This window comes from Syngnathus floridae, chromosome 1 (genome assembly GCF_059516105.1).
Source record: "Syngnathus floridae isolate MCC-2025c chromosome 1, RoL_Sflo_1.0, whole genome shotgun sequence".
Classification (NCBI taxonomy): Eukaryota; Metazoa; Chordata; class Actinopteri; order Syngnathiformes; family Syngnathidae; genus Syngnathus; species Syngnathus floridae.
The window spans coordinates 11,043,048-11,056,841 of record NC_142413.1 but is presented as its reverse complement, the minus strand read 5'-3'; the positions used below and the strand labels follow the sequence as shown (position 1 = coordinate 11,056,841).

The window sequence follows — 13,794 nt, the reverse complement described above, 5'->3', positions numbered from 1 at the left end:
AAAGACCCCAACATTTAGTTGGCGCCTTTCAGACTAAAGGTAGTTATCAGGTAGTTAGCAATGATGGTTGCTGTTTCATTTGGTGAATTTTGCACTTGAATTAATTTTGTCTGCACACAACCGTCCTTACAATCAAAGTACTGAATAATTATTGGGAAGATTTTTACTGCACCGTGATTACTCTCATCAGTACTAACACCACAGATTTGGATGTGTTTGAGTGCTTCGGGGGCCACTTCAGCAGAATGAGCCGCCAGAACACCATGAGCAATTGCCTCAGGCACAATTGACCTTTTTGGCAATGTCAGAATCGGGGAGGGTCTTTTTCAATAATGAACTAGTGCCGTCCATGGATCGATAACTGTTATGATGTTTCATTGTGTGGAATGACCATGTAGCCTTCACTGCATCCTCATTCCTTGGTTTTACAAAGTGCTCAGCTACAAGGCTACTCTTGCCTCGCACAGCTGTTTTGTGTTTCTTTGTGCCCAGGTGGCTTTTTAGATCCCTTGCACCTCCATTGGACAGCAAAACATATGTACCCGCTTTGCACACTGTGCACAAGGCTTCCCACTTGTCTCGAGCCGGTCTGAAAGCGGGGACACTCGTAAATCATCGGTAAACATACATTTGTGCTTCGGCATGTTGCTTGCGTACCAAAAGTTGTCTATCTTCTGATTATGAACAGGGCTGCCCACAGTGACACGGTTCAGTAATTACATTACGCACAGTGCTGTGCGCAGTGTGCTAGTGCCTGTAAATTTAATGGTCCTATGAAGGTAATTTAAAAACCAGGACATTTCCTCACATTCAAAAGATAACCCAGACGCCTGGGACAGGACGTGACATGTCCCAGGAAATACGGACGTTTAGTGACCCTATTAAAGATAAAAGAACCAGGAAAACATAACGCTTATGCATGGTGTCTTTGTTTTTTATTTATTTTTTATCTATTCCCATTTCATTTGCTTCAGCCTCATTACCTGCAAGCCTCTGAAATTTCACATAGCGTACCATTAAAATTCCTCTGTTTTATATTGTTTACTTTAATGTTTAAATGCATTAAAGAAATTTATCAGACATTGATAATTCAAATAAACAGAGAACGCAGTTTTTAAAACGGTGAATTTATTAAGGAAAAGAAAACGATTCAAAAACACAGTTTTTACCCTTTTGTTAAACAATAAATTATCGTCGATTATTAATTTTTGGCTATAAATTACGACAGAGAGGGTGGGTGGGTGAGAGAGAGTGAGAGAGAGACCATTTGAGAGAGGGTGGTGATTAACCAGTCAATCATGGTGATTGACATGGGATGCCTTTAAGTAATCAAGGTAGTGTCGATTTTGGAGGGGAGTGTCAAAGTCAGTGATGTTTTTATGCAGTAAAATATGATGTTTTTTGTTGTTGTTTTTTATTTTTTCAAAAAACAAAAAAACGGGACAGAAATAGGACATGATGTTACTTGGGGTGAGAGAAGAGGATTCACAGGGTAGGGTGGGATGGAAACAGATGGTTCGATGTGGTGACCCCTGAGGGTAAAAGTCGAAAGAAAAAGAAAAAAATTAATTGGGAGGAAAACAAAGATTAGATCATATATCTTTGACAAGTAGATTAAGTGAAGAATTGAAACATACTACAGACCAGAGGTTGATGCCATGTCTGCAAGGAGAAGTCCAACATGCAAGACTGACAACCAACTGTCTCTTTCCATGTCATGACGCACACAGCTTCAAGGTAAATAGGTCTGGGCGTGTCCTCTTGGTTCATCCTTCGGTGTGGCAGGCAAGAATTGACATTACACACTTTGACCCTTGGAAGTCACTCAGCCTGAATCCTGAAAAATGACATTTATGCAGAGGTCCAGGCTCTACGTACCATTTTCCTTTTATGTGATGCTGTCATGCCCTTCCATTTGGTCTGGGAATTAAACCAGTAGTGTAATTTCTCTTGTCCTTGGGCAGATGAAACAGCCAGATGCAGCGAGAACACTTCTTGCCGGCACCACGTTTAACACCAGGTGCGTTTCTGTGTCTCAATAAACAAAACATGCTGTGTACACCAACAGGAGCTCAGAACAGGCCTGCTGCTTAATGTCCTCGGGATACTGACTGCCTTTTGGTCCACGCAACTTCCCCCATTTACAACAATGACTAAAGATCCTAATAAAAAGCTGCTGTGCATGCTGTATAGTGTTTATTACTTCCAATATCACCACATTCATCATTGTAAAAGAAGTCTGCCTGACTCAATTTATCCCTTTGGACATCATTCATTATTCACACCGGCTACTGAATAAAGCATTCAGCCAAGTAAAGGTGACTCCTGTAGTTGCATTTTCTTTTCTCAGCGAGGGTCAAATCCTCCATATGGCTGCTACAAACAGCTTTTATTCTAAAGAGCAAAGAGGTTTGTTGCTATGAAAGTAACACCAGCAACATAAAGGGGATGTTGAAAACTTACAAATCAGATGTAGTTAGGACAATCATTCATGTACAGTGCATCATCTCTCTTTCCACACATTCCTGCAATACCCCTGTCATCCGAAATAAATTTATTGCGATGTTGTATTTTCAAACTCTTACCGTACATAAACCAAAATGTCAGTATAATTTTTTCAGTGTAACTTATTAAAATATGTCTTAAATTCTAACTAGGATATCACTTTTACAGGCACGATTCGATTACTTACAAAGTACTTCAAACTTTTAATGCAGTACTTTGGACCTGTTATTGATTTACAGAAATAAATTGAGATATTTTTTTTATATTATGTACTTGAGAAATTTAATATGGCCATAATCATCTTCTTGAGTCTCCATGATGGATGTATACACAGCAAACCCTTGGTATTGGCCCTTCAAAAATTGTGAGAACCGTATTGGCCCGAATATAAGACGACCCTGATTATAAGACGACCCCCTCTTTTTCAAAACTCAAGTTTGAAATAAGACTTTTTGAACGCCAAATTTCTTTTTTTGTACAGAAAATAATTACAGTACATCTGAACCAAATTATTATAATATATTCAAGAGAAAAAGCATGCTATTTTGCCTCATTCAAATCATGCAAAAACTGTCTATCACATCTTAATATCAGCATTTAAATATGTAGACTAAAATGCAATCACATTTGTAAATGAATGGCTTCTGGTTTTGAAATGTAAATAAACCTACTGTTTCTCTATTTTCTGTTATCTCTTCTCTTATTTTCTTCTCTTTTCTTTTCTTTCATACCGCTATTTTTTTATTTTTCTTCTTCGTGCTACCACTATTTTTATTTTTTTTTCTTCGTGACAGGGGTTCGCCTTGGCCTGGGGAGTTAAGTTCAGCATTCACTTTAAAGATATCTGGCGCCATCTAGCGTTGTGTATGGGTATAATGTCTAGACCCCGAATGTAAGACGACACCCACATTTTCAGTCTTATTTCAATGCAAAAAAAAACGCCATCTTATATTCAGGCCAATACGGTAATTGATATTGTTCTAAAAATGTTTAGAATTGACTATATTAATGATTTGAAATGTAGGTATACCAGCAAGTAATATCATTTCAAACTCATAACTTCAGGATACCCTTAAAAATGACACTTTGTAGGTAATTGGTAGGTAATTTTTTAAAATGAGCACCAGAAGTGTGCATGTATGTTGCCCTAGCAACTTTTTCTGCCATTATTGGAGACTACTGAAAACTCTGAGACTCTCTCCAGAGCTGATTTTCACCCCTGAGCATCCAGAGAGCTTACACAATAATTTATAAACAACCGATCTAACAGAGTACAAGAAATGATTGCCCTGATAAAAGTGCGTTGCCCAACAACTAATGTGAACACATTTTATAATGCCATGCTCATAACGAGCATCTCTAATTGGCAGAGAGAAGTTTCTGACAAGCAGCGATGCAGCATGCTGAATGAAATTCATCTTTGTCAGTGAACAGACAATTTTGGCTCGTGAAATCATTAATTTTGCTGAAATGACTGACAGCAAAGAGACATCTTTACTTAACTGTGTGATTTTTATATTATTCATTTTGTCAACATTTATGTTGTTTTGTGTTTTGCCATTTTATTTATTTATTTTTTTCTTCCCCAAAATGGATGGGCTACTTTATTGTTTCTCATTCACCACTGTAATGAGAAACTCACTGCTGAAACAACAGTTGATTGATGGAATCTTATGTGACATACTACACAAATACAAGATTTTGACCTTCTGCTGAAGCTCAAAGAACAGCTTGTTGACTGATTAGAGAAGCTTGAGTCCTTTGGAACAGTTACAGTGTTGTGAATCCCTTCATCGAGATGAACGTGGACAAGATTGCATTACAAAATGTCCATCTATTGCACAGAAGATTCATTATAAAATAAATGCTTCCTAGATTTAAGTAAATAGCAACAGAATGAAATGTTGGTATCTGCTTTAACATACAATGCTGCAGTCGACTATCTAAATTTTAGATGCCGGGGGGAAATTTGGGTTTCCAGCAGCATTCATACAACAGAGTGAGTATGTAAAAGAGGCAGCCTTTTCTAGAACCCTATTGAGTTGTGCTCATGTCATCAGTATGTCTTATTCCTTTTGTACAAGGTTATCATTAATTGCTGGCCAGAGGAGCTTTGGCATTAATCATTAAACATTTACAGACTTTGAACATGCATCCATGACGTTACACCAGCCTCGCAAATTTTAGGTGTTGAATTGACTGCCCCTAGTGTTATCATCACCCTTCACTAATTATATCCGGCTTTGTCTTAGATCACTCTTTTACGTTAATCTCCATTCCTCCCCTTTGTCATCAAGTCTCTCCTTTCCCTAACCTCTCATTCTACGCCCTCTCTCTTGACATTTAGATCAATGTCGGTGTAAGGCTGCCTGTTTCCCCCTGTAACCTTCTGCTAGCTGGTGCTATCACTCACTCAGTGTGTTTAGACTGCTAAAATTAGACACGCCTGTCAGCATGCGCAGATGAAGACACATGACAGAGGCATGCAGAGAGTTTAGACCAGGGGTCACCAATTCTGGTCCTCAAGGGCTCCTATGCAGCCTGTTCTAGGTGCGGTCCTACTACAAGACACCTGATTCAAATGATCAGTGAAATCAGCAAACTCTGTTAAGCGTGATAACAATCCTGATTATTTAAATCAGTGGGGATGCATCTAAAACAGGCTGGATTGACGCCCTTGAGGACTGGAATCGGCGACCCCTGGTTTACACTGATCTCACTCGGCTCATAGTTGCTTTTTGCGTTTTACCTTGCCTGGCTACGGTAGATCGGAGTATCTTTTGGCTTCTCTTGCTCCCCCACCAACCTTTGTATCAAATCCTTCATCACCTTGTTATTGCTGCTTGTTTTTCTTTTTCTCTCATTCGCTTAAAGCTGACGTACCACCACCAATATATCACTCGGCAGGTCTAATCCACACACGCTCATCCCTGTGGCAAGAGAATTAAGGTGTCTTGGTTTTAAACTATGCATTAACTATGCATTGAGTTTTCTTGCATTCTGGTTGTTGTTTGGGTATGAATTGAGCATTAAAAAGAGAAACTAGTTTTTGTATCACAGCTGAAATTCTGCATTAGTCATTCGAGCATGTGAGCCAAACAAAGAGCAAGATTATCATCAAATCTTCTGCAACACAGACGTTTCCTTTATAATAACTTTCCACAATTCCACAAAGCCACTGAGTTGGAAGCGCCACACTCCTTTGTGATGAGATCCTCAAGCGCAGGACGTGATCAGAGTGAATATTATTCCCTTTGGAATGAAAAAAACCTATTTTTTTATCCTTCCAAGTTTTTTTTAATAGCTGAGCAAGGGGTACTTTTTCTGATGGTATTGAGGCAAAAACAGAAAACTGAGCTTGGTTTCAATTAAAGTGGGTTGTTGGAGCTCAACCGCGATCAGCTCCAGGAGGCAATTTTATCTTTTAGTTTGTGTCAAAATTTATCCGTTAAATCTCCATCTTGTAGGCACAGCATATTAATTTCCTTTATGAATGTGGCAGACATTTTCAGTGTTGTTCGGCTGAATGAAAACGATTTAAAATCTAAATTATTGTGTCTGTGGAAAGAGATACCACAACACAAATTTTTAATTGGAGACTAGCTTTTGACTCTTCTTGTGGATTATAGTCTTCTAAAATTAATTAACTCAAAACACAGGCCTCTGCATTTTGGAGTCGATTGCCTTCCCCTAAAGCATACTTCCCACTTGTTTTTTTAACCTGTGCAAGCCTACTTATCTTGTATTCAAATTTATTTGCAATGCCACAGGACACGATATGGTTTCAGAAAGCAAAATAGACCGAGAATTCGAACAACATTTCTGTTGGAAAAAAAAAGTTCGCGACAGAAAAGAGCTACCGTAATTTCCGGACTATAAGTCGCGTTTTTTTTCATAGTTTGGGTGGGGGGGTCGACTTATACTCAGGAGCGACTTATATGTGTTTTTTTTCACAAATTTTTACTTGATCATTAAGACATCACTTACTTACAAGTATAGTTGACCACTTCCCATGTTATTTTTAGTATAGTTGATCACTTCACATGCTTTTATATCTTTATCTTGAACATATTCAAAATATAAAAAATAGAGAAAACATCAAATAAAGCAATTAACACTTTAAAGCACCATATCCAAGTCCACTGTCTGCTGTATGTACACTTGCTCCATTTTTGCTCCTCTTATATTTATTATTATTTATTATTATTTGTTTATTTATCATTTATTCAACACTCTTATTTATTCATTGTTTGTGCCTTCTTGTTGTTTTTTTTTTGTGTTGCTTGTATGCATATGTGTAGTATCTCACCGAGGGATAGTGGGAACGTAATTTCAATCTCTTTGTGTGTCTTAGTATATGAAAAAAAATTGACGATAAAGCAGACTTTGACTTTGATAAAACAACCAAATAAACAAAACAAAAAACTACATCTGAAAAAAATTATATTTTCAGATGAAACTGGATGAGGGCGCTCTGAATTTCACCGTTGGCCGTGACTCATCAACTGGGTGGGCTTAAGAAAAATGGCACCAAAAAGAAACTCATATTTTGCAGGTTACAAACTTCAAGTTGTAAAATATGCAGCTGAAAACAGTAATCGAGCAGCAGAAAGAAAGTTTGGAGAACCGTGATGATTACTATTTCAAGTGACGTCAGTGGCACGGCGCGGCGCGGCGGTTGTATACATAAAGGACAAACGTATCCACGTAAGGACTACCGGCATCATTAGCCGTGATCATTTCTAAGTGACACAGAGGACAAAGAGTTTGAAGGAACTAAGGATTTGGCGTGACATAGAAGGTTTGAAAAACTATTATGGCTTTTACGCACGCCCGGTCCTACTCTACTGAGTCGGGGGCCGGCGCTCGGCCGAGTGGCTGTCCGCGAACGGTGCATAGGGCTCGGACATGGCCATTACGCACGCCCGGTCCTATGCCATGGAGCTCTCGTGTCTGGAAGTCCACGCCGCCACACGCTTGGAAGTTTGTTTTGTTTAATAAAGAGCCGTTTACCAAACCCACGTCTATCCTTGTACTTTGTTAACGCTACAATATAGTTATATACTAGATCTGTGGAATAAAGACGAGGCTGACGTCAGGGCGATGTTGACAAAGGACGAGGAATTTAATCGATGGATTTAATGGATTTTAAAGTGCACGGATGGTTTGATAATATTATTGGCTTATATTATAGTTATTTGAAATATAGTTTATCTATCGTTATAAGAGCCTGTGGAATATTTTGAATTTTATGCCCCCTCAGCCGCGTGCACCCATTGTTGATAAAGAACGATCGATGGATTTAATGAATTGGAGTGACACTGATGGTTTTATAAACATGTTATTCATGTAATAGTTGTCCTTAATCCCTCTATATGTTACGTCAGGCCCGTTCTCAGCTCTTTGTTTGTGTTTGTCACGTTAGCATACCTATCGTTTAGCCTGTTGTTGCTATCGTTTAGCCTGTTGTTGCTCGTTCATGACTGATTTTGGCGTGGGATTTTGTCGAATAAATTGCCCCCAAAATGCGACTTATACTCCGGAGCGACTTATATATGTTTTTTTTCACTTTTTGGGGCATTATATGGCTGGTGCGACTTATACTCCGGAGCGACTTATAGTCCGGAAAATACGGTAAATCTCAGTCTTCTAAATTAATTCTCCTCTATAAGTCCCCTCAACCTATTTGAAACTCCAAACCCCAGTGCCAATGAACTGTACATCTAGTCTTAAATCATGTTTCCCCTGAGACATGCCTATTGGAGAGGCAGTGGGTTATACAATGCAATTTAATTATCCTGCACTCAAGCCGAAGTCATTTTTCTGAGTCATTGCCGTCAGTGGCAGACGTTCCAGCAGGGAGGGATATGGCATTGATTAACCACCAGTTTTTGAGGTGCTTGGTCACATCGTACATTTGAGAGAAATACACAAGCGAATTGTATCCAACTAGAATCAAGTTATCCCCATGGCCATTGCCCCAGAAATGACCTCTAGCATACTAAGTATATGAGTGATTTTTCCATTCAAAGCATCTCTGTGACCTTAACGTCTTTTTCAATTGCATCACATTACAGGAGCTCTCACTGTTATGGTCGCCGGAATGCATCTAACCGTACATCAACATGACATGATGGCTCGCAGTCAGGAGATGAAGTTGTCTTCAGGCCAAGTTGCCCTTCCAGCAAAAAAACATACACACTCAGTTTAATTGCAAGAATTTTATGTTGACTACTTTCCCTGAGGCTAATATTAACCTCCACCCCTGGTGGTGGCTGCAGTACATACAATAGAAAGCTTTAAGTAAGAAAATTGGTAATTTCTGAAGCGTTTTATAGTTTCATTTACGGAGAAAAGACTTTACCATGGTATTGATTGGAAAATTGATGTATGTTTGAGAGCTTGGGTCACTCACATGAGTGCCTAAAGTTCTGTTTTGAAGTAATCATTTAGCAAATTTCCTGCACTTTAAAACACCGTAAGTTGTTGCATTATTCTGTTAAAACATCTCATTGATTAATAATGTTTACACAATTCACTCATGCAATTTTTGGGCATTCCTGTCTCGTGGAAGGGGAGCTACTGGCCAGGTGATGGCCCTATATGCTGCTGTTTTTGTTGCAGTGATGACTAGGGACGGAACTATTTGCCTTGAGTCTAAAAAATAAAACAAGCTTGAATTGCAGTGCTTTCCAGTTTCACAAAAACTGCATAGATAGTGTTTTCTATTGTTCAATGCATCTTACACTATGTTGTTTCAACAAGATGATATTTGCAAATCTTTTTTCCTGGTTATTTTGACAATATGTGGTCTTTTTCATAATATTATTGCTTGATGCTGTAACCAGTTTGCTTTTTCTTTTTCTTAAGCTTCTGAAAAAGCAAACTGCAAACTTTAGTGTTGCCACTAAATGCAGCTCCTCTTACTTTTCTTGCTCTGACAGTGCGTCAGACAGTGTAGTCAGGTGGTAAATTGAAAATGGCAGATCTTCACCTGGCCTTGCTGCCAACACATGGTCAGAGAACCCAGTTATGATGTCACTATTCAGAATACTAACAGACACAATTTCAGAAAGCGAGGGGTCTTTTTGGGAAGAAATTCATGACAATCTGGCCCGCCCACTTTTGGAGTTTGCTTCCTGTTTTTTTTTTTTTCCCTCCCATCTAAGCCTGTCTACGTCACAGGAGGCAGGCAGGAAACCATTCTAATGTCTATCTAATTGTTTCCTGGCTTGGTTTGTCACCTTCTGTTGTCACCAATTGTCTCAAATGGTGATTAACTGTCATCAAAATGTAAATGCACATCCCTACTCTTGTTCACTTCAACCTGTGTAAACCACAACCAAAATTCATGATATTGTGCAGATTATTTCTTAAAATTTTCTTTACAATGGGCGAAATGTGCAAATACGCAAAAAACGTTGGTGGCGATTGGTCATAGTTTTCGAACGTTAAAGATGCTAAAGTTGTTACAGTTTCACAGTCAGACAGCCCTCGTTCGCTGCGTTGGCTTGTTGAGGTCGAATTAGCGTTTGATGGCTAAACAGACACGATTAGTAAGGTTCGCAGAACAATTTAAGCTTCTTGCCGGCCAGACCCCTGCGTCACAGACACCTGCCCTCATTCAGCAGCCAAAAATCTCTGAGCTCACCGCCGACCGCATTAGCCTGTCACCACCAGTGAGCCAAACCCAGCAATTGGGTGGGGAGTCGCATTGATGCGTATTTCTGAGGCGGGGCAAACCTGAGCAAACAGGTACTTTGAAGGAACCAATCAACACATTTACAAGCAGTCAATTTTAAGCTTCTAAAAACCTGAATATTGGCAATATTCTGTTCTTAAAAGCCAGATCAATGCACACAAAAAAACACAACTGTGCTCTTATTCTGTTTTTTAAAACCAGAAAGCGACTAACCCAAACATTTCAGCATGTACACCACAGGTGTCAAACTCAAGGCCCGGGAGCCAGATACGGCCCACCACAACATTTTGTGTGGCCCGCGAAGAAAAATTGTGCATCAAATTCGTGTGTCATTACTAGAATTGCAAATTGTCTTCACTTTTAATAATATCTTTTTTTAAAATATTTGACCAGTTTTTACTCGTCTGATTTGAAAACGAGTTATTTGTCAGTTGTTTTGTAGCTTTTACTGTATATAATATGAGGCGCTCATACATTTAGTTGGGTTGACAGTCATAATGGCCCTCCGAAAAGAGGTATGACTACAATGGGGCCCGCGAAAAACATGAATTTGACACCCCTGATGTACACTATCGAATTATGGTTGAGTTAAGAGGTATGGTTTGTGTTATGAGGACATAGCTGCTAACAATAGTTGTTAGCTACCAACTGACAAACTTCTATCTATACATGTGGCAAAGGGCTTTGTACAGGAAAATGCCATTTCTTTTAATAAAATAATAAATTGTGACCATATATAGATGGAGGCCATGATGACTGCTAATTTTGGCCTTAAGCAAAAGTTGATCATTTCTCACGGTACACAAGAGCTCTTTCACGAATGTGCCCCAGCAATGGCACCTTGGTTCATATTTACTGATCCGTCCTTCCGTTCATCCACTGTATGCAAAAGTATATTGTAGCAATATACATTTTTTCCTCTTTAGCATATATGAATCCAAAAGGAATTAAAAGTATGTTAAATTATTTAAGTAATTTGGTAACAGTTTATTGGAATCCATTTTACGACCCAACCTTGCACGTCAACATACTGCTGCAGCTAGACTGGACAGCAGGCAAAGTATTCCTATGGAATAAAAGGCAGCTGTCACGAATTAGAGGCGCAAGGGCAACCAAATGCAGCTTGGACCAGGGTTTATTGAAGGGAAGGGAAGGGAAGGGAAGGGAAGGGAAGGGAAGGGAAGGGAAGGGAAGGGAAGGGAAGGGAAGGGAAGGGAAGGGAAGGGAAGGGAAGGGAAGGGACGAACACAGACACAAGCGGGACATAGACTCACAGACAGCAGACTGGCAAACAGAAGTCCACTCGGACACGGAACAGATTCTGCGCACATAAGAACAGGGGGAAAATGAACGAGCAGGACAGGAACACAAGGCACTGACACAGATGGGCGATAATAGTAGACACCGACGACGACGACGACGAGAAACACACGGGCAGGGGTTAAATACATGAGACAACAAGAGGGAGCAGGTGACAGACACATTCATTATCATGAAGGGGTGTGGCTGTGGGAAGTTTGTGCCGAGCGTGCTCTGACACGGGCGTGACAGCAGCTCCAGTAATTAGCAGAGACAGCTAGATTATGATATACTGGTAAAATTCCAGCAACAGCAGAGACAGGCAAATATAACTCCTACGATTCCTCTCGATATTGAGTTGGGATGGAGAATTGTTTGAAACAAAATCAAATGAGCTTTGACACATTCCCTGGTTGTGATTGGAAAACAGATGCAGTTACGATGACGGTGGCGTTAATTTTGAAATAAACAATTTAACAGTTTATTTGGTGTAATTTTAAAATTTACTGAGGGAATGAAACAAGTGCAAATATTGAACAGTGTGCATATGCCATCTGTTCACAGTACACACAATAGAGCAATTCCATATAGGACGTTTTGGAACTGAGGTTCTTTTTTCTTTGCTTTGAGATTAAGAGACTGACCAAATTGCTTGGAAATGGCCCAACACTGAGCAAATAAGATGCGACCACCACCTGTGAAAAGGCTGTGTAAGGCAATTGTCAAAATGTGCTTTGTGTGCACGTTTTTGTCCTGGCGAGCTCAAACAGAATAATGGAAAGCATCCAAACAGCAAAGTGCTAATTTTGTCCCCATTGCACTTGTTTCAGGACACAAGTTCATTTTATGCATACTAATGGATAATCGAGCGCCATTGTCTCAGTAGCAAGCTGGAGCTGATTTAAGAGACAGATGGGGCATCTGACATTCGTTCCATCTGTTTTAGCCCCACTGATAACCCACTCACGACTGGGATATTACGTACTTTACTTTATTTATGCTTGCATGTTCAGTTGCTATGAGCATCAATTAAAACATGCCCATACAATTACCACAAAACTATGTGGAGGACTAATTAATTGTTTGATAGACAATCCTTCTTTTCCGCCAAATTACAAAGCTCTGACAAATATGGTGCAGTCTTGCATCTGGCACAGTCAATTTGGTGAGCAAGTTCCTGAATGTATCTCTCTTGACAATCATGCTATTGTTTGTGGTTCAATAAAAAAAAAAAAAAAAAGAATCCTGTTGTGTAGCTTTCAATCGCCCGATTTGAGGCAGGGTAGTTCTTTTTCTTTTTTTTCTGCCTCTCCAGTTTTCTCTCATTCGACTTTTTGCTCAGTATGTGCAAATCCATCTCTGATTAGAATTTGCAGTTGACCAGTGTAATTTACATTCCAATATAACAGGTAGCTCCTACCAAAAATGCAACTGTCTGCTGTCATATTTTCAAATGTGAGATTTTTTCATTGTCCTTTAAAATAACCTTTTTTTTAAAATCTATCAAAACCACTTTGTTTTTCATATATTTCTGTTCCAAAAAAAAAAAGGCAGGAGTGTTTAATATTCGTTTGTTTCTCTGACGTTTGAATCGGATGACCACTCAAGCCTCTTGAGCTCCAGTCAGAGATTTCACCTAAGCCTCTGTTATCCTCAATGTAGAGCTGAATCGCTGCAGTCACATTACATGAATAACAAATAAGTCTCCTACCACAATAAAACTATTACAAGGACCCCGGGCTGCTTATCATAGCATCATCTAAGCTCACACTGGCAGGGCACCCAGAATTTGCTCTTCCACATTGAGAGAGCTATTTGAATTGGCCTGGGCATCTTTTTCAGACGCCAACCAGATGCATTCCTGATGAGGAGTTCTGGGCATGCCCAAACAGGAGGAGGCTTTGGGGTAGACTCAAGAACGCTGCAGGGCCTATGTCTCACAGCAGGCCTGGGAGCGCCTTAGGCCCACCCCAGTCAAATTGGTGTTAAATCTGAGCTTCCCTGTTTAGACTGCTTCAAATCTGACTCGGGCTAAAACTGCTGTTGACAACTAATCAGTCTTCATGGTACATGCATTCACTGCTAAGCCAGAATAGGGATCTATCACTATTTGTCATTCCAGTGTGACCTCCAAAGTCAAACGCAATCTATTCCGAGTGCTATGGTTGCTAACAGGATAAAGCGAAGTGTAATTGATAAGCTCCCACCAGGCATGGATGCGTGATTGAATTAAAATTCTCCAGTAATACAGGAAAATGAGTCTATAAATATATTCACACTTGACAGAG

The 13,794-nt window shown here is 39.6% G+C and overlaps 1 long non-coding RNA gene across 4 annotated transcripts; it reads right to left on the bottom strand.

The window, feature by feature from the left end:
- Positions 1 to 1,141: 1,141 nt before the first annotated feature.
- Positions 1,142 to 11,823, bottom strand: LOC148404054 (uncharacterized). 4 transcript variants are annotated; one of them, XR_015858617.1, is made up of 4 exons: positions 5,255 to 6,157; positions 1,879 to 2,034; positions 1,645 to 1,771; positions 1,142 to 1,532 (listed from the first exon to the last, which is right to left on the bottom strand). It is a non-coding gene; the product is annotated as an uncharacterized LOC148404054 (long non-coding RNA). The 4 variants fall into 4 exon arrangements; XR_015858619.1 differs by lacking the exon at positions 5,255 to 6,157 and adding an exon at positions 11,482 to 11,823 and having other exon boundaries at positions 1,142 to 1,771; positions 1,879 to 2,028; XR_015858616.1 differs by having other exon boundaries at positions 1,142 to 1,771.
- Between the last annotated feature and the right edge of the window lie 1,971 nt (positions 11,824 to 13,794).